Source organism: Stenella coeruleoalba (assembly GCF_951394435.1).
Source record: "Stenella coeruleoalba genome assembly, chromosome: 13".
In the NCBI taxonomy this organism is placed as follows: Eukaryota; Metazoa; Chordata; class Mammalia; order Artiodactyla; family Delphinidae; genus Stenella; species Stenella coeruleoalba.
In genome coordinates, this window is record NC_137159.1 from 40,692,402 (window position 1) to 40,714,122 (window position 21,721).

Sequence of the window (21,721 nt, forward strand, 5' to 3'; positions counted from 1 at the left end):
CTCCTATGATAATAACATTCTCTGTGTTTTGTTTTGTGGAAGATTTTCCTCTTTTCACTTATCCAAGTATTTTTCTGAATACATTTACGTAGTTTAAGTAAAAACAAAATAAAAAAGTTTATTTTGGGGACAAATGGATATCCACGTGCAAAAGAATAAATTTGGACCACTACATCACATCATTACATAAAAATTAACTCAAAGTGGATCACAGAAATAGATATGAGTTAAAACTATAAAACTCTTAGAAGAAAATATAGGCATAAACCATTATGATGTTGAGTTAAAAAATTGTTTCTTAGATATACCAAATGCATAAGTGATAAAACAGAAGATTGGCAAGTGGAACGTTCTCAAAATTAAAAACCTTTTGCTTCAAAGGACAACATCAAGAAGTGAAAAGATAATGTACATAATGAGAGAAAATATTTGTAAATAATGTATCTGATCTGGGACTTGTATACAGAATGTATAAAGGACATTTACAAGTCAATAATTAAGAACAAATAACAGAATTTAAACATGGGCAAAGGATCTGAATTGACATTTCTCCAGAGAAGATATATGAATGGCTAATAAACACGTGAAGAGATGCTCAACATCATTAGTTATTAGGGAAATGGCAAATCAAACCCACAATGAGATGCCACTTCATATCCATCAGAATGGATGTAATCAAAATGATGAACAATAACAAGTATTGATGAGGATATGGGGAATTTGGAGCCCTCATACACTGCTGAAGGGAATATGAAATGGTGCAGCTGCTTTGGAAAACAGTTCAGGAGTTCCTCAGAATGTTAAACATAGAGTTACAATAGAGCCCAGGTAATCCATCTGATGTCTTTCTGATGTACTGTCAAAATGTTTTTGATATTAAATAGCTCCCAATTCTTTAGCCCTTCCCCAGAGTATCTCAGATTTTAAAATTCCAATTGGACCTCCACCAAGGCTTACAAATTCTCTACATCTGCCTAAGCATATACCCAAGAAAAACTGAAAACATACGCCCACAAAAATTTGTACACAAATATTCATAGTAATATTATTCATGATAGTCAAAAGTGGAAACAACTCAAATGCCCACTAACTGCTGAATGGGTAAATAAAATGTGGTATATCTATACAATATGATATAATTTGGCGATACTAAGAAATGAAGTACTGATGTACGCTACAGCATGAATGAACCTCAAAAACGTTATGCCGTGAAAGAAACACTACATGTTGTATGAAACGTTTTTTAAAAATGTCCAGAACAGGCAAATCTAAAGAGAGAGAAAGTAGATAAGTGGTTGCCCAGGACTGGTGGGGTGGGCAAAAGGTGGAATGGGGTAGTGACTACTAATTGATTTGAGTTTTTTGAGGCGGAGGGGATAATGAAAATGTTCTAAAATTAGATTATGGTGATGGTTGCACAACTCTGTAGATGTTGAATTGAATTGTACACAGTAAGTGGGAGAATGTTATGTACATTGTTATCTCAACAAAGCTGTTAAAAAATAAAAACGAAAAATGAAACGTCTGTCTTCTTTCCACATTTGCCCATGTCCCATAGTTCTCTTGTTATTGTTCTCCATAAAGCACCAGATCTAGACATGTCCACAAGTAAAAGCTTTCAGGAGTGGATAACTCCAATATTTCCACAGTCTTCTTATATATTGAGTATAACATTAATACCAAAAGCTGAAAATGATTTCATGTAAAAAGGAGACTACAGACCAATATGTCATGAATATCAATGCAAAGATCCTAAATAAAAATTCACAGTAAAGACTGAAGAATAAAATTCAAAAAGAATACTTCATGGGGCTTCCCTGGTGGCACAGTGGTTGAGAGTCAGCCTGCTGATGCAGGGGACGCGGGTTTGTTCCCTGTTCCGGGAAGATCCCACATGCTGTGGAGCGGCTGGGCCCGTGAACCATGGCCGCTGAGCCTGCGCATCCGGAGCCTGTGCTCCGCAACGGGAGAGGCCACAACAGTGAGAGGCCCGCATACCGCAAAAAAAAAAGAAAAAGAATACTTCATAACTAAGTGGATCTTATGCTAGGAAAACAGAGTTTCATATCAAGAAATCTATTTCTATAATTTATCAAATTAATAAATAATAAGGAGAAAACCCATATGATCACCTCTACAGATTATAAAGGATATTTTGATAAAATCCAACATTTCTAGGAAAAAGTTTACTAAAATAGAAATTTGTTGATACTACCTTAAAATGATAAAAATTTATCTATCTCTACCCAAATGTAATTATGACCCCTAGTGGGTAGGTACCAGAAGTGTCTCTATCAAGATAAAAACATAAAAATTCTCATTTTTATCAAAATTATCTAACACTAAACTTGAAAAACTAGGCAATGCAATCAAATAAGAAAAATAAATTAACTGTATAAAACTAGAGAGGAGGAGGTAAACTATTTAAGTTTGCAGATAATATGTTTGCACATCCCACAATTAAAAACAATCAAGTGAAAATATACTCCAGATAAAGAGTATTTAGTAGATAGAATGGCAGGATATTAATATTCAGAATGTATACATTTCAGATGTAAAAAAGGCAATCCATTAGAAAACATAAAAGTAAGCCCCCACTTATAATAGCAACATATGTGGTAAATACATAGGAATAAGCTTTAAAAGATATGTGCAAGACTTATGTCAGGCTGGCAGGATTTTTCTGTAGAAATAAAGAAATTCAGTAAAGTTTCAGGATAAAAAGTCAACATACAAAAATCAGTTGCATTCCTATACACTAATAATAAACTGTCAGAAAACAATCTCATATACAATAGCATCAAAAGGAATAATATACGTAGAAAAAAATTTGACCAAGGGGGTAAAAGACCTATACACTGAAAACTATAAACATTGATGAAAGAAACTGAAGACACAAATGAATGGAAAGATATCCTGTGTTCATGAATTGGAGGAATTAATACTATTAAAATGTCCAGACTACCCAATGCTATCTATAGATTCAATAAAATCACTATCAAGATTCCAATGGCATTTCTTAACAGAAATAGAAAACAATGATCCTAAAATTTGTATGGAACCACAAAGGACCCTGAAGAGCCAAAACAATCCTAAGAAAGAAGAAACTTCTGGAGGCATCATACTTCTTGATTTCAAACTACATTACAACTATATTATTATAGTAATCAAAATAAATCTATGCATATATGGTCAATTAATATTTGACAAGAGAGCCAAGAATACTCAATGGGCAAAAGATAGCCTCTTCAATAAATGGTGCCAGGAAAACTGGATATTTACATGTAAAAGAATGAAAATGGATCTCTGTCCTACACCGCTCACAAAAATTAACTCAAAATGAATTAAAGACTTAATATAAAGACATGAAATCATAAAAATCCTAAGAGAAAGCCTAGGGAAACATCTTGACATTGGATTTGGCAGTGATTTTTTGAATATGACACCCAAAGCACAAGAAAAAGAAGCAAAAATAAACAAGTGGAACTACATGAAATTAAAAAGTTTCTGTACAGAAAAGAAATGACCAACAAAATGAAAAGACGATCTATGGAATGAAAAAAATATTTTCAAACCACATATCTAATAAGAAATTAGTATCCAAAATATATAAGGAACTCATACAATGCAATAGCAAAAAAAGCCAAATACAATTGACCCTCGAACTTACACAGGTTCACTTATACAGGGTTTTTTTCAATCCATACATATTACAGTGCTACTATAATAGCACTGGTTGAATCCACAGATGTGGAAGCACAGATATGGAGGGCCAACTATAAAGTTATAAGGGAATTTTCAGCTGTGGTGGGAGGTAAGGGTTGGGACCCCTAACCTCCACATGGTTAAAGAGTCAACTGTAATCTGATTAAAAAATGGGCAGAGAACTTGAATAGATATTTTTCTAAAGAAAACATATGGATAGCCAACAGGTCCACGAAGAGATGCTCATCATAACTAATCATTAGGGATGTAAATCAAAACCACAATGAGCTGTCACCTCACACCTGTTAGAATGACTGTTATCAAAAGACAAGAGATAAATGATGACAAGAATGAGAATAAATTGGAACACTTGTGCATTGTTGGAGGGAATGTAAATTGGTGCAGCCACTATGGAAAACATTATGGAGATTCCTCAAAAAATTATAAATAGAACTACTATGATCTATATGATCCAGCAATTTCATTTCTGGAATAATGTATTTCAAGGAAATAAAAACACTATCTTGAAGAGACAGCTGTACCTCCGTGTTCATTACAACATTATTTACAACAGCCAAGACAAGGAAACAACCTATGTGTCCATCAGTGGATGAATGGATAAAGAAAGTGTGGTATATATGTACAGGGGAATGTTATGCAGCCAAAAAAAGAGGAAGTTCTCCCATTTGTGACAACATGGATGGACCTTGAGGGTATTATGCTAAGTGAAATAAGTCAGACAGAGAAAGACAAATACTATATATGATCTCACTTATATGTGGAAACTAAAAAACTCATCTTATAAAAACAAACTAGATTGGTGGTTGCCAGGCACCAGAGGGGCATGGTGGAGGAATGGGTGAAGGTGGTCATGACGTACAAACTTCTGGTAACATAAATAAGTTCTGGGATGTAATGTACAGCATAGTGACTATAGTTAACAATACTGTGCTGTATATATGAAAGTTGCTAAGAGAGTACATCTTAAAAGTTCTCAACAGATTCACAAAAATTGTAACTATGTGAGGTGATAGATGTGTTAACTAACTTAATTGTGGTAATTATTTCACAATATATACATATATCAAATCATCACATTATACACCTTAAACTTACACAACATTATATGTCAATTATATCTCAAAGCTGGAAAAAAAACCCGAAAATTACTTTGATTAACATACAATCATGGTTGACAGTTATTTTCTCTGAGTACATTGAAGATATTATCACACCTTGTTCTGGCTTTCACTGTCGCTTTTGAGGAGTTAGCTGTCAGTTCATCAAACCACTGAAGGTTCTCATTTTTCTCTTGTTATTTTAATACATTTATGTGTTTTGTGTTCTGCAGTTTCATGTGTCTAGGTACTTATTTTCCTGGTTAGGATTCATTTAGGCCATGAATACAAGAATCAGTATTTTTAAAAAATAAGTTCTGGAAAATTCTCAAGCACTATGGTTTTGAGTACCGCCCCAGCCCCCTTCTCTCTTCTTCCTTTCCGAAACTTAATTAGGCATACATTAGAACTTTGTGCTCCCTCATGTTGATTTAACTTTTAAAGTATTTTGTATCTCTTTTCTTCTATTCAGCTATATCTTCCAGGTCACAAAATTTTTCTTTCTTTATATCTAATATAATTTTAAATCTATCCATGGAACTATATGTTTTTCTAGAAGTTCAATTAGTTTCTTTTTCAAATGTGCTGCTTTTCATATTTTTATAATCTTTACCTTTTTGATAATTTCAGTCTCCTATTTGCTTTCTTAGAATTTATTACAAAAATTTATTTTATATTCAATATCTGATTTATTTACTTTCTGAAGATTTTATCTGATTATGTTGTCCAAAAGGATTAATGATTCTCATTTATGGTATCTTATTTTCTTGTGCATTTTGTACATATTTCTCAAAAATTTATTTGTAAGGATGCCTGGAGGCCTATTGGAAAGATGTGTCCTGCTAGAAAAAACTGTCCTGTTTCTGCCACTGGCCTGGAATTTTTACCAAATTCTTTGTGCCTGTGTGCGTGCATGGTGTGTGTGTCTGCCTGTGTTGGACACCAATATAGTATGAATTTTAACTGCTATAATCATATCATAATTGGTTTGCAGTTATGAATTTTAATAAAAGATATCCCTCTCCATCTCAGGCAGAGTTTCCAGAGATGCAGTTTTATCTGCCTCCCTTTCGCAAGGATTTTGGGTTGGCCATGCACTGCTGATTGGGATGTGTTTACTTGTGTTTTATATTACACTAAATATGTGGCCCTCAGAGGGAGTAGTTCTATGCAGGAGTGTCTCATACAATAGATTTCCCACTTAGGGTGACCCCTAGACTTTGTCTCCCCCATACCCTCAAAGATCAAGAAAAAAAAGCCGAATTTACATAGAACGGCAAATTTCTCACAACAAAGACAGGTTCAGGGTTACTTAACTCTCTTTGTGCTTCCTTTGTTCTGAGTATTATTTACTAACTTGTTACCTGTAAATATTTTTCAAGATGAATATAGATGTACAACAATTTAGTTGTTTTCAGCAGAAGGGTCATTCATGATAACGGGTGCTCAAAAAATATGTGGTGAATCAATGAACGAATGACTTTTCAGGTCCTCCTGGGTACTATTGATGGTTCATCCAAACTTTCATAGGGAAAGGTAGAAAATAAAGCCTTTTCCCAGAGGATATTTTTGTGTATCAATATCTCTTCCAGAAGGCAATGCACAACAGGAATTATGAAGGAAAGAGGAATCCCCTTTCCCAACCTAAACTTTGATAAAAAAGAAGAAGAAAGAAAGAAGAAACAAGAGGAAGAGAAAAGGGGGAAAAATAATAGGATGATCAGAGAACAGCTCGGAGGTGGAACTCTAAGTATAGGCCTCTGTAGTTGGTGTTTACTCACTCATGAGTACTTCTTACATTACTCTTTTATATCTGGAATTATTGCCAGTTATTCTACACATATTCCTACATATCTACTCCTATGACTATATTCTGACTTTTGAGAGTTTCCCAACCTCACACTGATCTCATCCAGTGTCACCACTCTAATGGGCTAGAAGAGGAACCCAGTGGTTTACTGAAAAAAAGTTAAATTGAAGATAGTTAAATTGAAGAAGACTTCCTCTGGGTTCTTCAGAATCCATTCCAGGGACCGACTACTTGTCTTTGAATTCTGTTCCCTCTTTTGCATTAGCTCTTTCAAGAGAAATATGTTTCTCCCTCTACCCCACAGCCTGGCTGGTCTGAATCAGTGAAATTATGCCATTTCTCAGAGCTCCATTAACAGAAAGGTGGATGTAGATAGTCTGGTTCTTCCATAAGTCATAATGCTTTACAAGCACTTTGTTATCTCCCAAGATGAAATATGTGATAGCCTGTAATAGGACCGAAGTATCAGGACCTTTGACTCTTCTCAAAGTGAGCACCATCTCCTCACGCCTTCCTTCTCTCCAGCCCATCATCTCACACTCTCCCTAGGACTGTGGGGCACTAATGTACACACTACTCCCAAAGATCAGAACTTGACTAGTTTTTCATCCATGCGTGTTTCCTGCAATGAGGGAAGATCTTACAAGAGCCATCGGGAGCAGAAATGGCAAAATTTCTTGGGACAAGAAACGGCTTGTTAATGGCTGCCGTTAACAAGCAGAGCCCAAGAGGTGAGTGGATGGAATATGACCTCCTTACTTAATGGGAGCTGGTAGCTGACACTGTCCACGTGAGAAAAGAGAGTGTTAAGTGGCTGTCTAGAATGTGGATCATTCCACACACTGAGTGGTAGGAAAGGCCGAAGCCCCTCAGTCACGTTTCTGCTTAGAAAACTCTCTTGCTTATCTATTCCCATGTGCATGCACTACAGCATGGATTTTCTTTCTTTTTTTTTTTTTTTTTTTTTTGCGGTACGCGGGCCTCTCACTGTTGGGGCCTCTCCCGTTGCGGAGCACAGGCTCCGGACGCGCAGGCTCAGCGGCCATGGCTCAGGGGCCCAGCCGCTCCGCGGCATGTGGGATCTTCCCGGACCGGGGCACGAACCCGCGTCCCCTGCATCGGCAGGCGGACTCTCAACCACTGCGCCACCAGGGAAGCCCCTACAGCATGGATTTTGCTAGTGAACATCATCCCTGTTTGCAAAGAGGAGTTTTCCTGGGCAGCCAGTGTGGGCTCTCTCCACAATGAATCACTTCACTGGACTTCCTCCCAACATCACACTTCAATCAAAAACTTTTTGCACAAAATGTCACTTTCAAAGTTGAGGTTTTGGGGGAAAAAAGTGTCTTGATAAAAAATTCATGGCCACAATGATCTGATAATGCAGTGTTCTGATACCAGCAGATGTTTTGTCTAACATGTTCCCTGAAGCTGTACTCTGTGCCTTCATATCTTTCATTTCCAGTTGCTATCTGCTGACTGTGGGATGTCATGTACGTACCCTATAGCTATGCGTTGCAATTCGAATCTAACACCACTGTGCGTAATGAGCTTCACAAGATGCTTGTCGCAATAACTCCGTACTTCCCTAACCATATGGAACACAACACTCTAAAGCCCATAGACACTTTTTTTTTTTATTACAGTTCAGATCCTTAAAACATAATCTGTGTGATGTCTAGTGAATGTACGTGAAGAGCTGCTGAAAACAAAGTTAACACTTGTTCACATCATCTGTTACAAATGTCCAATTTGGGACAATAAATTTCCTCGGAACCTGTTCTTTTGCTGACTCGTTGCTTTATCTTTTTTCCTCTTTCTCTCACGTCGTTTTTTTTTATGAACTATGCATATGTATTAAATGGGATTTGTTGTCCCTAGATACCAATTTGCATAAAGTACAAGCCATCATTGGTTGGAGAGAAGCAAATTACTTCTCCGGCAAGATCACACTTTTTTTTTTTTTTTTTTTTTTTTAATTTTAACAAACCGCAGGCAGAGGCTGTTAACAGCACTTAGCCAGATATGCAAAGTATCACTTTTCTCAAAAGCAGCTTGATCAATGAGGGGGAAGAAAAAAAAGTGAGAGGTGATATTATTCAATTAAGTCCCATATAAAGCTGACCTGAAACAGAAATGCCATACCTGTTTAGCCACCTGTCCACCTGTCGGTAAGCTGAGCCTCTTCATTTCCCCTTCAGTTCAGGTCAGGTATTCAAGTCTTCTGGGGAAAAAAAAAATCAAGAGACTTAGCAAAGAAGTGAGACCAACTCAGCAGCTTTTAAAAATAAAACTAATCTCTCAGTCTTATTCTCTGCTTCTCAGAAAATTCACTGTTTTTTATTTCTTTCTTTTCCAAGTTACTCTTGCCATTCCTTCCTTCATGGCTTAATAATCAGGCAGCATTCTGTCACCAGCTCTGCTTATAATTGCTGACTCAAAATATCTTGTAAATTGCAAGTCGGACCTGCACCCCTCACCTCTGCCCATCACTGAACGCTGATTTTCCCTAACAGATGCAGGAATAAATGTGGGATATTTTGGATGGAGCCCCAGCCTCCAGGTCCACACTAGTCCATGGCTTTCTCCTTCCCACTGCTCTTGTCGTGTACACCTGTGACAAGTTGGCAATTGCCTGAGTGATATCGCAGAGACTTGCAAATTCCAGCTTGTCCCTCTGCTAAGCAGAGCTGTGCTAGTTTTTGCTAAATAAAGAAACAAACAGCTCTCTCAGCCAAGAATCTCAGACAACGTATGGGGGGGGTGGAAGTTGTGAACCTTAGAAACAGCTGGGAATAAATGACACTCTCCAACTTCTGACAAATTTGCCATAGAAACTTCAGGAGACTGTGGTCTGACGTAGAGGCACATTTCAGTTAAGTTAAAGTGCCAGAGGCTTTGATATGTGTTATAGAATAATTTAATTTTTAAGATTATGTCAAACCATTCTAACCAGACTATAAATTTTTCACAGGTAACAAATACATCTTCTAACCATTGTAACCGTTGTACCCGCTAAAGGTAAACAAGGAGTCATTAGTAAATTCTCCTCCCCTTTCTGGAAAGGGGCACTCTATTGTTACTCATTGTGGAGGATCAAAGAAATGTGAATAATTATATTATTTACCTTCATTGTTTTATCAGGAGGCCAAGCAGAGATAGAAATACATGAGTGAGAAGCCAGCTTAGTTGGTGATGTAAGGACTTTACCCACCATATCTCTGGGGAAGACACAGAAGTGACCAAAACTCACCATTCGGAAGTCAGAGCCTTTGAGAGTATGAGAGAGTGTGTGTGTGTGTGTGTGTGTGTGTGTGTGCGTGTGTGTGTGTGTGTGTTCTCTCATTATTGGGTTCCTAGTGCCCAGAAAGCTGGACTTATGAGGTGCTCAGTACCTGTTTGTTATATGAATGAATGAATGTCTCAGCTGTGAATTAATGAACACATAAAGTAAGTGGGCTGCCCACAAAGAAGTATTTATGTTAATAAATTATGTTAATAATCTTATGAGTAAAAGATTAATGAGATTCCTGTCACGTGAGATTTATTCCTCTAAATTTCCTCAAGGAGACACTTTTGAGTACCTAGATTGTTCTAGGAAATAAACTAAGCATTGCTGATAGCAAGATTAATACAACAGAGTCTGGGAGGTGGTATGTGGTTGAAGAAATGGTATGGGTTTTGGAATAGAAACAAACAAAACAATACCACTTACTACATCAGGGAACTTGGGAAAGCTACTTAATCTCCCTGAGCCATAGTTTCCTTTTCCGTGAAACAGGGAAAAATACCTATGGCATAGGAATGTTGTGATGATTAAATTAGATTAATCAATATCAACTTCTTGGTACATAGTAAATGCTCACTGTTGGTTTCCTTTTTATTTCTCTTCCCCTATGAATTTATAAGCTAATTCTATTCTTCTAGATGAACACAAAATATATATATCCCCAATAGAAGAAAATCTTGAAAGATTTAGAAAGCAACACAGAACTACTTCTTCTGAAAAGAAAAATTTGTGAAAGAAGGAGTCTTTATTTCCTTGTCCTGTCTCTCTTGCCTGTGTTCATGTTGTTTTACCTGCCTGGAACACCTTTATTTCTTCTATTCAATTATCCAAATTCTATTCAATTATCCAATTTCTAAGCCCTCAGTGTTTAGGAAACAGTTTCAGAGATCCCAAGTGGGCCTTTGCATTTTTTGTTCAACCCCAAAATTTAAATATTTCTGTTTTACTATGATCTATGTTGTCTTTTGCTGCATCACAAAGAACCCCCAAACTTAGTATTTGGAAACAGCAATTCATTGTTTTTCACATGAGTTTTGAGAAACAGTTGTTTCTCAGTGAGTTAACTGATGGCTGCCCTTCTGGTTTAGCCTAGATCCACTCATCCACTCATGTAATTGCATAGAGCTGGGAGGTTGGCTGGGTTGAAAATTCTCATCAGGACTCACTCATATGTTGGTCCTGACTGTAGTCTGAAGCATCTTTATCCTCCTCCAGTAGGCCTCTTATCCTCCAATAGGCAAGACTGGTTTCCTCTGTGACACTCTCAAGGCAATGTTCCAATATGTTGAACATGCATGCACACAAAAATCCAAAACTTGCACAAAGTGATTTCTACCACATGTTATTGGACAAAGCAGGTCAGAAGGCCAACTCAGTTTCAAAAGGATAGAGAAATAGATTCTAACTGCGGATGGGAGGCATGCCAATGTCACGTTGCAAAGAGTTGCGCATATTGGATTTGGAAGTATTTGTGGCCATTAAACAATCAACCTCAGGTGCTCCCCACCCTGTGATATTGAGGATTTATGTCCAAGTCCTCTCTGGCTGGGGCTTTTTCTCTGGCCCCCATTTTGAACACCCACCCTTATAGATTGTCTAGTTTCCGAAGATCTCTATAGGCACCAAATCCCTGTTTCCAGGTTTTGCATATTTAAGAGTCATGAATGTGCTCTTCTAAACAGAGGATTGTCCAATCTTATTTCATATTTTCTTCCTTATTTTATGATCTCTGAAAGAGGAAGGAATGATAGAAAATTATTTTCATGCTCTTACAAGATATGCTCCTTTTGAGAAAGCCTAAGTAAAAAGGGAGAAATATCTCAAACAAACAACCTAACTTTACACCTCAGGAACCAGAAAAAGAAGAACAAACTAAACCCAAAGTTGGCATAAGGAAGAAAATAATAAATATCAGAGCTAAAATATATCAAAAAGAGAATTGAAAAAATAGAAAAAAATCAACAAAAGTTAGAGGTTTTTTTTTAATAAAAAACAATCAACAAACCCTTAGCTAGGTTAACTAAAATAAAAGAGAGAAGACTCAAATAAATAAAATCTGAAATGAAAAAGGAGACATTACAACAGACATCTCAGAAATAAAACGGATCATAATGGACTCTTATGAATAATTATTTGTGAGCAAATTGGATAAATAACCTAGAAGAAATGGACAAATCCCTAGAAACATACAACTTGCCAAGACTAAATCAAGAAAAAATAGAAAATCTCAATAGACCAATCTTAAAAAAGGAGATTGAAGTAATAATAATTAAAAAAAAAACTTTTCTACAAAGAAATGTCCAGAACCAGATGGCTTCACTGGTGAATTCTACCAAAATTCAGAGAAGTAATTCCAATCCTCTTAAACTCTTGCAAAGAATAGAAGTAGAAAGAATACCTTCAAACTAATTTTATAGGCAAGTATCTCCCTGATTCCAAAGCCAAAGATGCTGCAAGAAAAGAAAACTACAGGCCAATATATCTGATGAACATGGATGCAAAAATACTCAATAAAATACTAGCAAACTGATATGCAGATCTAATGCAATCCCTATCAAAACTGTAATGGCATTTTCATAGAAACAGTAAAAGCAATTCTAAAATTAGTATGGAATCTCAGAAGATCCCAAACTGTCAAAGCAATCTTGAGAAAGAAGAATAGAGTTGGAGGTATTACACTTTCTGACTTCAAGTTATAAATCACAAAGCTATTGTAATCAGGACAGTATGATACTTGTATAGATACAAAGAACAATGGAACAAAATAGAGAGCCCAGAAATAAACCAAAGCACACATGATCAACTAATTTTCACCAAGGGCATCAAGAATACACAATGGGGGCTTCCCTGGTGGCGCAGTGGTTGAGAGTCCGCCTGCCGATGCAGGGGATGCGGGTTCGTGCCCCGGTCCGGGAAGATCCCACATGCCGCGGAGCGGCTGGGCCCGTGAGCCATGACTGCTGAGCCTGCGCGTTGTGTTCCGCAACGGGAGAGGCCACAACAGTGAGAGGCCCGTGTACCGCAAAAAAAAAAAAAAAAGAAAAAAAAGAATACACAATGGGAAAACAATAGTCTTTTCAATAAATGATGTTTAGAAAACTAGATATGCATATACAAAGAATGATATTGGAACCGTATCTTATACTACACACAGAAATTGACTCAAACTGGATTAAAGGCAAATGTAAGACTTGAAACTGTAAAACTCCTAGAAGAAAACGTAGGGTAAAAACTCGGGACACAGGTCTTGTGATGATTTCCTGGCTATGACACCAAAGTCTAGAGTTTTTGGCTGCAATCCGTGGAAGTGATAGTTATAGTAGGTTTACTCCATTTTAACCAGCACCAAAAGAGCTAACATGATTTTAATGAATTATAATAATACGTAGGTACTTATCAAGAAGTTCATAGCAGTCTGAGGATTATTTTTTGGTGACACGCTGTGTTTAAAAAGATGTATGTAACAGGTATCAGAACATTCTTTTTCCAACATGATGCCTGTGTGTGCCAAAATTCAGTAACGATCTTAATGAAAGCCTTCAAAGATTACTGTCACCTGGCAGGGGTTCAGTGAACACATTTTTATTACAAATAAATATTGATAATTAAAGACGTAATTTGCAAATATATCAATAAAAATATTTATACCACAGAAAACACTTCATTAAAGGGATCCTTTAAGCAATAAGTTAATCAACAAAACAGAATAGAGTTTGCTCTTCTCAGACAGGTATATGGTATGCAAAATACACATTACTTGAATTGCTGTTAATCATATCCTGGTAAATCTGCACAATTATTGATCTTAGTTGTGAATATCTTGAGACTACGATGCTTTATTGTCTGCTTTGTAAGTTGGCATTACCAAGAAGCATCACACAGTCCTTCTTACTTTGGGAAGTCACCACAGTTCTAAAATCTGGTGTTCAGCCTTGCAAGCTTGAAATGTTTATATCGTCAGCACTTAAAGAATGCATCCATCTCTCAGGGAGAGGGTTGCATTACCTAAGCTCACAGAATCTGATGAAGAAAATAGAGTTCTCAGTTTTCAATGAGAACTGTAGATGTCACACACAAAAAGGAATATTTCAATTGTCTTGAATGACCCATACTCTTCCTATAGGCAGAGCTATAAAGGAAACACCATATTCAAAAGGTGTACTATTGAGAAGGATATCAGAACACGAAAAATATATTGATCTGAATGTTTAATAGCAGCATAGTTCTATACACTCCAACAAAGTTTTGTCTTACTACCTTGTAACTGTGAGAATTTGGGTGCATCATTTGAACAATATTGAGAGTTTGGATTCCTGTTCTTGAATTGGCAGCAGATAAAAAAGTGAGGTATCAAGTATCTTATACTCTTAATCAAACAGCACAAGTCCTACAGGGGCCACAATCGAATAACTAGTAGTATACTCCCATATGAACTATCAGCTGTCAGACATTTCCCACTTCCCTCCAAATAGATAAAAAAAGCGATGGAGAATATATAGAGAGGGATCTCCTTTTATTGTGCCCAACAGTGGAGGAGGCAGCACTTAGACGAAGGAAGAATAAGAGACATAAAGAGGGAGCAAACACCATCACTGCCCCCCACTCCGCACCACACATTCAAGCCATCATTAAATACGCACAGTTTGGTTTATGGAGATGGGGGGAGAGATCCTTGGAAGAAATAGGAAAGCAACAAGATAATGCAGAGCCATTGAAGACAAGAAAGAAAGGAAATTTCAAGAGGAAGGCAGTAATCAACAGGGCCACATGTGGCAGAGGGGTTGCATAGGCTATTGGCTACAGAAAGGCCTCTTGACCTTGTAAGTCAGATTTGAGAAAGCTCTTTGAGTGAAGTGCAAGGAGTAAAACAGCTTTGATGGTGGGAGTGGGGAGGTTGGTCAAGAGCAGATCACTTTAGTGAGGTAGAGAAAAGAAGGAAGAGGGATTTTCAATACAGCTTTGGGAGAGAATTATTCATTTAATATAAATACTTAAGCTTATCTTTAGAAAGAGGGAAGTCTAAAGATTCAGAGAGGTAGTATAAAAATTATTTATTGAGCATGTACTATGTATCTGATACTGTTTTCAGCACTAGAGACACAGTGATGAGAAAATATGCAATGACCTTTGCTTCTTGTGATTTACATTCTAGTGGGAAGAGACAGGAAATATGTAAAGAAGCAAAATATGTAATTTGTTAGATGCTGATATGTGCTATGGAGGAGAAATATTCTCAAGTAAAATTCAATCTTTTGAGGAGGAGAAATACCTCTCCCTCTAAGGAAAAAGGTAACAATAGGAGATGAAGCTAGAGAGACCACTCTTAAATGGAGAAAGCATTGAGACAAGTAAGTCATTTGGTACAAGAAAATGGCCTTTTATCTCTGCTTTTGCTTAATACTTCTCTTAGCATATGTTTGTCGACATTTTGCTGGGCTCCTACTTCCATCAGTATATTTGTGCAGGAATTAACACATGTTGGAAGACTAACTATTGATGTACAATCTTGGTCCCTTCATTATGGATGGTGATGTAATTCCGTTACCAGGGTAGTACATTTTCCAATTACACATTCTATTGTCTCATTAGCTGCCATACGTCACCTGCATCTACCTATCAACTAGCACATTTTACTTCCATATGTTCCCACAGTCATCTTCAGTGACAATCAGCATATCCTGAATTGTCACAAGCACTAATTTCAAGTAGTGAACAATGTTTCAGTTGCATTTTCAAACAAGCTTATGTACACAATATCGTTTCAGCAAATGAATCGAATATAATAGAATTGATTTCATGCCCCTCTCCATATTTGTATATGGTCTATTCCTTTTAACCACTGTTTTCAGAGTAACGTCCAATTTTTCATAATGGGTGGGAGACTCTATCTACATTTGTAGCCTCAAACCTAATGGCTCATATAGTTTCAATAGCTTGCCCAAAGCCACCCAACGTATCAAGGTCTTGATCAGCGTCTTGAGAGATGGGTTTTCTAGAGTCGTTAGCAATTTCAGAAACAATAAGGCTGTCCTGGAAAGGGTCTGTGAAGAAGGTCCCTGAAAATGCAAAGACCTCCAGAAAAAGCAGATTCATTCAGCATGAGCTACATTCTGCCTTATGAGCTAAACTATCATTTTCCTTCTTTTTCCTTCAGAATTCTGTTTGTCTGAGACCCTACTGTCATTTTCAAGCTTGGAGATATACGAATGTTCTCAACTGCATTAATCTCATGTCTATTTGATTCCCCATTTGAATCCATGAACTGAAAGCACGAGATGGTGATAACTATCTTCACGTCTGAATTCTTGTATGTGATGTGTGGACATTCAAAGTCCCAACTTCACTACCATTCTCTTTCTAACTCTGCCCTCTCCTATAGATGCCTGAGATCCAGGAACGCCACAGCATCCCTGACCTGAGACTTTGTCAAAGTTTCCCTCTCAGTTAGAGGATGTTGGTTTCCATCCCACCACAAGCAAACTCAAGCCTTAGTCGTTTACGCTCCCAGCTGTGTCTTAGCACAGACCCTAGGCACTGCTGAATCTCCCCCTAACTGCCTGATGCTTTCGAAAACAGTCTTTCATCACTCTTCCTTGGCCTGAAATATTCCAAAACAACACTTCCGGGAATTCCCAATCAGAAAATTTCCCTCACTTATATTAACCAGTGAAGCTTCCACTGCACTTCAGACAGTGGCCATTTTTGCGTCCTCTCTTTCCTTTAGATTTTCCCAGTGGGCTAATTTAATCCCCTCCCCAACACCAGCCCCCTTCCCAAATCCCTATTCACAGTCTTCTTAGTGGTAGGTAAAGGGCATTAAATCCTAAAGGTTTCTGTTAAATTTCTTCATTCCTCTTTTGCTAACAGGAGGAAGCTATGTGTTTCTGCTGGGTTTGCTAGTGATGGGATTTTTTTCCCCTCTTTTCCTTAACACAGTTCTATAATTAATGCATGTTTCTTTGATTCTACATTTATATTTAACACATTTTAAAAGGTACAAAATGCGTTTTAAAGATGCTTCTTGTTCCCTTGTGATTATTCGAGTACGGAGGAGCCATGTAAGGATTATGAGAGAAACTCACAAGAAGGAGGGGTAGGCTATTGACAGAGACTCCCCAGAGCAGAAGCCATGTGAAGGGGAAGTTCATGGACTTGGAAACTCTTGCACCACCTGCTGGTAATTTAGGAAAGCAATTAAATGCCAGACATGGACTGACGCACTCACTCACTGTGGCATTTGGGAACAACCACACTCTTTGGGTATCATTTTATCATCAGAGTCTGGAGGGCTGACAGATGCTGAGCCTGTGCTTAAACTTATGGAAAACTTAGTTTTGGCATCTCACACCCCTGGAAAACTGGCTGATTTTAAAAAGAACCTTTTCTCCTCTTTCCCTCAATCCACTCCAACCGAACCTCAGCCTTGGGAGACCTTCAGGTTTTTGGATGCCTCTCCTTTCACTCTACTCCAACTTTGCCTCCTTGGCAGGTTCCTAAGTGGCCTCTTTCTTCTCCAGCCCTTGCAGCTCTTTCCCAAAGAATAATGGCTACTTTGTTGTTAGCTGAAAGTGCTCTGAGGCATTCGATACATGCAGAGACTCAGAGACCCGGATAATTTCTACGGTCTACAAATCATGGAAGAGGGAAGCTCTGGGGAGAGGAAGGATCGGTGCAAGCTAGAGCGGGGCTTTTCTCCTTGCATACAGGATGCTCTGAGCTGCACCCCTCCCTGCCTTAGTGAACATCCAGCAGTCACTGCACTGATACGGAAGCTACTAGGAGCTACTTAGCATGTAATTGTCACTCAATATGACTGGCCGCTATTCAGTAACTCTGAGACTTAAAGGATCCAGGTGATTTCTGCAGCCATAGTTCTCAACTCTTATACTACAAAAAAACCACCTGGGATCTCATATTAAAGGCCATGTATCTCTGACAGTCTCTGTCCATCCAGAGCTGGGCAATATGCCCCAGGAGCAGGCCGCATGTGTGGGAACAGACTGTGGGAGGATCCAAGGTTGGAGGCCAGCAGGAAGGAAGAGAGATACAAGCAGGGAGGTTCCATAACAAGGCTTGGGGGAATTCCCTGGCGGTCCAGTGGTTAGGACTCTGTTTTCTCACTGCCAAGGGCCCAGGTTCAATCCCTGGTCAGGGAACTAAGATCCCACAGGCTGTGCAGTGAGGCCAAAAAAATAAATAAATAAAATAATAATAATAAAGAACAAAGTTCTCAGCAATAAAAAAAACAAACAAACCAAAACACCACCTGGGGAGCTTGTTAAATTGGTAGATACCTGGGCCTTGTCCCGGAGATCCAGATTTAATAAGTCTGAGTAGGGCTCTGGAATTTGCACTTCTAACGAGGCCTCCCAATGGTCCTGATGCTCAGACCAGTTTCAGAAACACTGGTTTCAGAAACGCAGCCAATAGAGTAAAAAGTTCTCTCATTGCTTCCATTTCAAAAATTGTTTCTCCAGGTATATCCTCTGTTCTTTTGTCCCATGCTCTTCATTGTGGCTGTTTTGCAAGAAAAGAGGGATTACTTTTAGAAAATTAGAAAATACAGAAGAATAAAAAGAAAAATTAAATAGCGTAATCTAAACTCATACCCAGAGAGATAACTCATGCTAAACTGTTAACCTTGCTTGTGTATTCTTCTAGAATTTTTGTATACACACACACATTATATATATATATATATATTTAATATATACTTTGTAGGTTGTTTTGTTCAATTATCAATACATCAGAAACGTCTTTGCATGTGGACAAATCCATAACATCTTCATCACCATTTTAATGGCTATTCTATTAAACATACGTATGATTATTTACCCAGTGCTTTAATGTTGAATATTTAGATTTTCCCAAAGAGTTCTACCCTTATAAACAAACCCGTGATGAACATTTCTGTGGTAGAAATGTCAAGTCAAAGGATAACAGATTTTAAGACATTTGATAAGTTGCTAAATGTCCCCCCAAAATGTTTCTTGATTTACCCTCTCAGCAGTACTTTATAAAAGTGAGGAAACACACCCTTGCCACCCAGATATTATAATTAGAAAACTATTACCCATATGCTCTGATATAAAAGTATTTTTAGTTTTTAATTGTGCATTTATTTGACTTATAGAGAAGATGAACCTTTCCTTAACTATATACTTGCCATTTAAAGTTCCTATTTTATGAATTGCTTATTCACATTCTCTGCCCACTATATTCTTGTAACATTCCTCTTTTTCTTATTAACTAGGAAGAACTGTTCACATAATAAATATATTAACTCTTTACGGCTACATATTTCAAATATGTTCCCATATATTTATTAAAACATTGTGTTTATGATATTTTAATTAGTTTGCTTTTTTATCATACAGACATTGATTTTTAAGAGGTAAAAATCTGTACTTTATTTCGGAATTTCTATCTTCAACTTCATATGTGGAAAGACCTCTCCTACTTCAAAATTATACCAAGATTGACTTAAGTTTTCTTCCAGTATATTTATAGTTTATTTTTATATGTAGGTCTTTAATCCATCTGAACATTTTCTTGGTATAAAGATTAATTTTATTTTCCATATTGTCAGTCTATTGTCCTAATAGCTGGCAGTCCTCCTATTTTTTATGAGGGAAAAGTTCTGAACAGCTGTCTCAGTTATATACACATGCATGGTCTGGGAGAAAACAGAACAAAGTATCTCTTTAGAGAGTGCTTCCTTACAGGAGCTCATGGAAAACTTTCTCTTGCAGTTGATTTTGAGACTTGCTAAGCTATATGACTTCCAGAAGAAGCCATGAGCCTTCCCTTCCCTTCCCACTATCTGCAGGTCAGTAGGTTTCCAAAGGCTGCTGTATCTCAGATCAATCGACAAGCAAAGGAGACGATAACAAAAGAAACCCAGTATGGTTTAATATCAAGATTTCATTTGTACACTTCAATTCCCTTCCATTCTCTCCCAGTATTTTCCACACTCCTCAACTGCAACATGAGAGAGTGAAGTGAGCACAATGTGAGAGCAGATGTGTATTTTGACCCTGGCTTTGTCACTGTGTGACCACTCAGCTTTCTGAATCTTTTGTAAAATGGGTAGGTGTGTGCTTTAGTCTGCTTGGGCTGCCATAACAAGATATCATCGACTGGGTGGCTTAAACAACAGAAATGTATCTTGCCACAGTCCTGGAGAATAGAAGTTCAAGATCAAGGTAACAGCAGAGTTGGCTTCTGCTCAGGTCTCTCTTCCTGGCTTGCAGTAAGCCAGCTTCTTGCTATATCCTCACTTGGCATTTCCCCTGAGCATGTGCACAGAGAGAGAGGTCTCTGGTGTCTCTTTCTCTTTTTAAGACCACACCTTGTCCTATTGGATTAGAGTCCCACCCATATGACCTCACTAACTTTATTTACCTCCTTAAATGCCCTATCTCCAAATACAGTCACAATGGGGTTAAGGCTTAAACTTGCAGATTTTGGGAGGACACGATTCAGTCCATAACAGTGTGGATATCTAGATCTCAGACAGATGTAAACATTTTGAAAACACTTTTCAAATAGGTGTCAGTGGCTTTGGGAGAAGGAGCCTAAAAATGCAGATCGCATTTCCATTGAAGTCAGTCAGTCTGTTTTTAGCATGTCAGATATGGCCAGGGCTGTGTTAGAAGCCTCCAGGTGTTCCAGAGAAGTGTACAGCACAGTCTCTACCCTTCAACAGCTTAGTCTCTCAGCGTGGGAGGTGACACCGACCTTTGAAACAATGAGAGAATAGCACACAACCCACTGTGATTAAGAGCAAAATGAGGCTTCAAATAATTGTACCACGCAGTCAGATACAAAACGCATCTTTAGAGTTCAAACACTGACGGTGTGGTGAGCCTTTGGTCTGGTCCCTGGGCCTTCCTACATTCAAAGGCAAAGCAGAAGGATGCATCACATTTCCTCTGAGAAAATGCCGTTGTTTTGAGCGTTGGCTTCTTCTGAATGGAGGCAGGTAGCTCTCGTTCCGAGCGGGTGGAATCTAACTTCAGTCGATGCATGGACAGAGGGGCTTCGTGGAGTATCATCTAGTATATTCGGCACATTACCTCAGAGAAGATTTTCTCAGTGGATTACAGGAGTCATTGGTGTTTGGGACCAATAAAAGAAAGGAAGTAGTATCAGGCTTTTCTTTTCTGAAAATCCATGTTATTTTAGAAAATGGAAGCCTGCATGCCAAGAGGGCAGTTTCCAGGTTGTCTGAACCAGTCATTCTAACCAGGCCTCTCATTTCTCAGAGAAGGAAGAAGGTGAGTGTATCTGGAGACAAGTGTCAGCCTCTTTAAAGACAAGGAGCGGCGTTAGTGATCGAAAAGCAGATAATCCCAAACACGGAACTGGTGAGAAACCAGGCGCATAGAGCAGGGCTGGTAGGAGGGCGTGCAGGGCTGCGGGTGCGGCTAGTGAAGCAGGAGCCCACCACGGCTAACGGAGTAAACCTTGCCCCCTCCCCCATGATATCCCTTTACTTGCTTCTGCTCCCTTGCTCCTTCCCTCGGAAAGCAGGGTGCCAAATACCTGGCTGTAAGTCCCACAAGTGGAGCTACCTGAAGTGGTTTAACCCACTGCAAGTGTTGTACCAATCACTCAACAATTCCCATGGCTGCTTTTGTGAGAAGCCTCTCTCTTAAGCCTCTGGTTTAAGAATTTAGAGTAATCATGTAAAAATGATACCCCTGTGCTCCATGATCCGCTGAATCTCGCTAATGCCGGATCCCAGAAGAGGGCTTATTAATGGTGAGACGCAGTGCTTCTCTCTCAGCTCGTGTT

At 38.2% G+C, this 21,721-nt stretch overlaps 1 long non-coding RNA gene across 5 annotated transcripts in view; it reads right to left on the bottom strand.

The window, feature by feature from the left end:
- Nucleotides 1-21,721, bottom strand: part of LOC307196182 — a 166,085-nt gene that overhangs the window by 17,246 nt on the left and 127,118 nt on the right. For all 5 annotated transcript variants that reach the window (XR_013831056.1, XR_013831057.1, XR_013831058.1 and 2 more), the window contains 2 exons: nucleotides 18,217-18,439; nucleotides 8,779-8,857 (listed from right to left, as the gene is read on the bottom strand). This is a non-coding gene — a long non-coding RNA (uncharacterized lncRNA). The remainder of the gene's footprint in view (nucleotides 1-8,778; nucleotides 8,858-18,216; nucleotides 18,440-21,721) is intronic.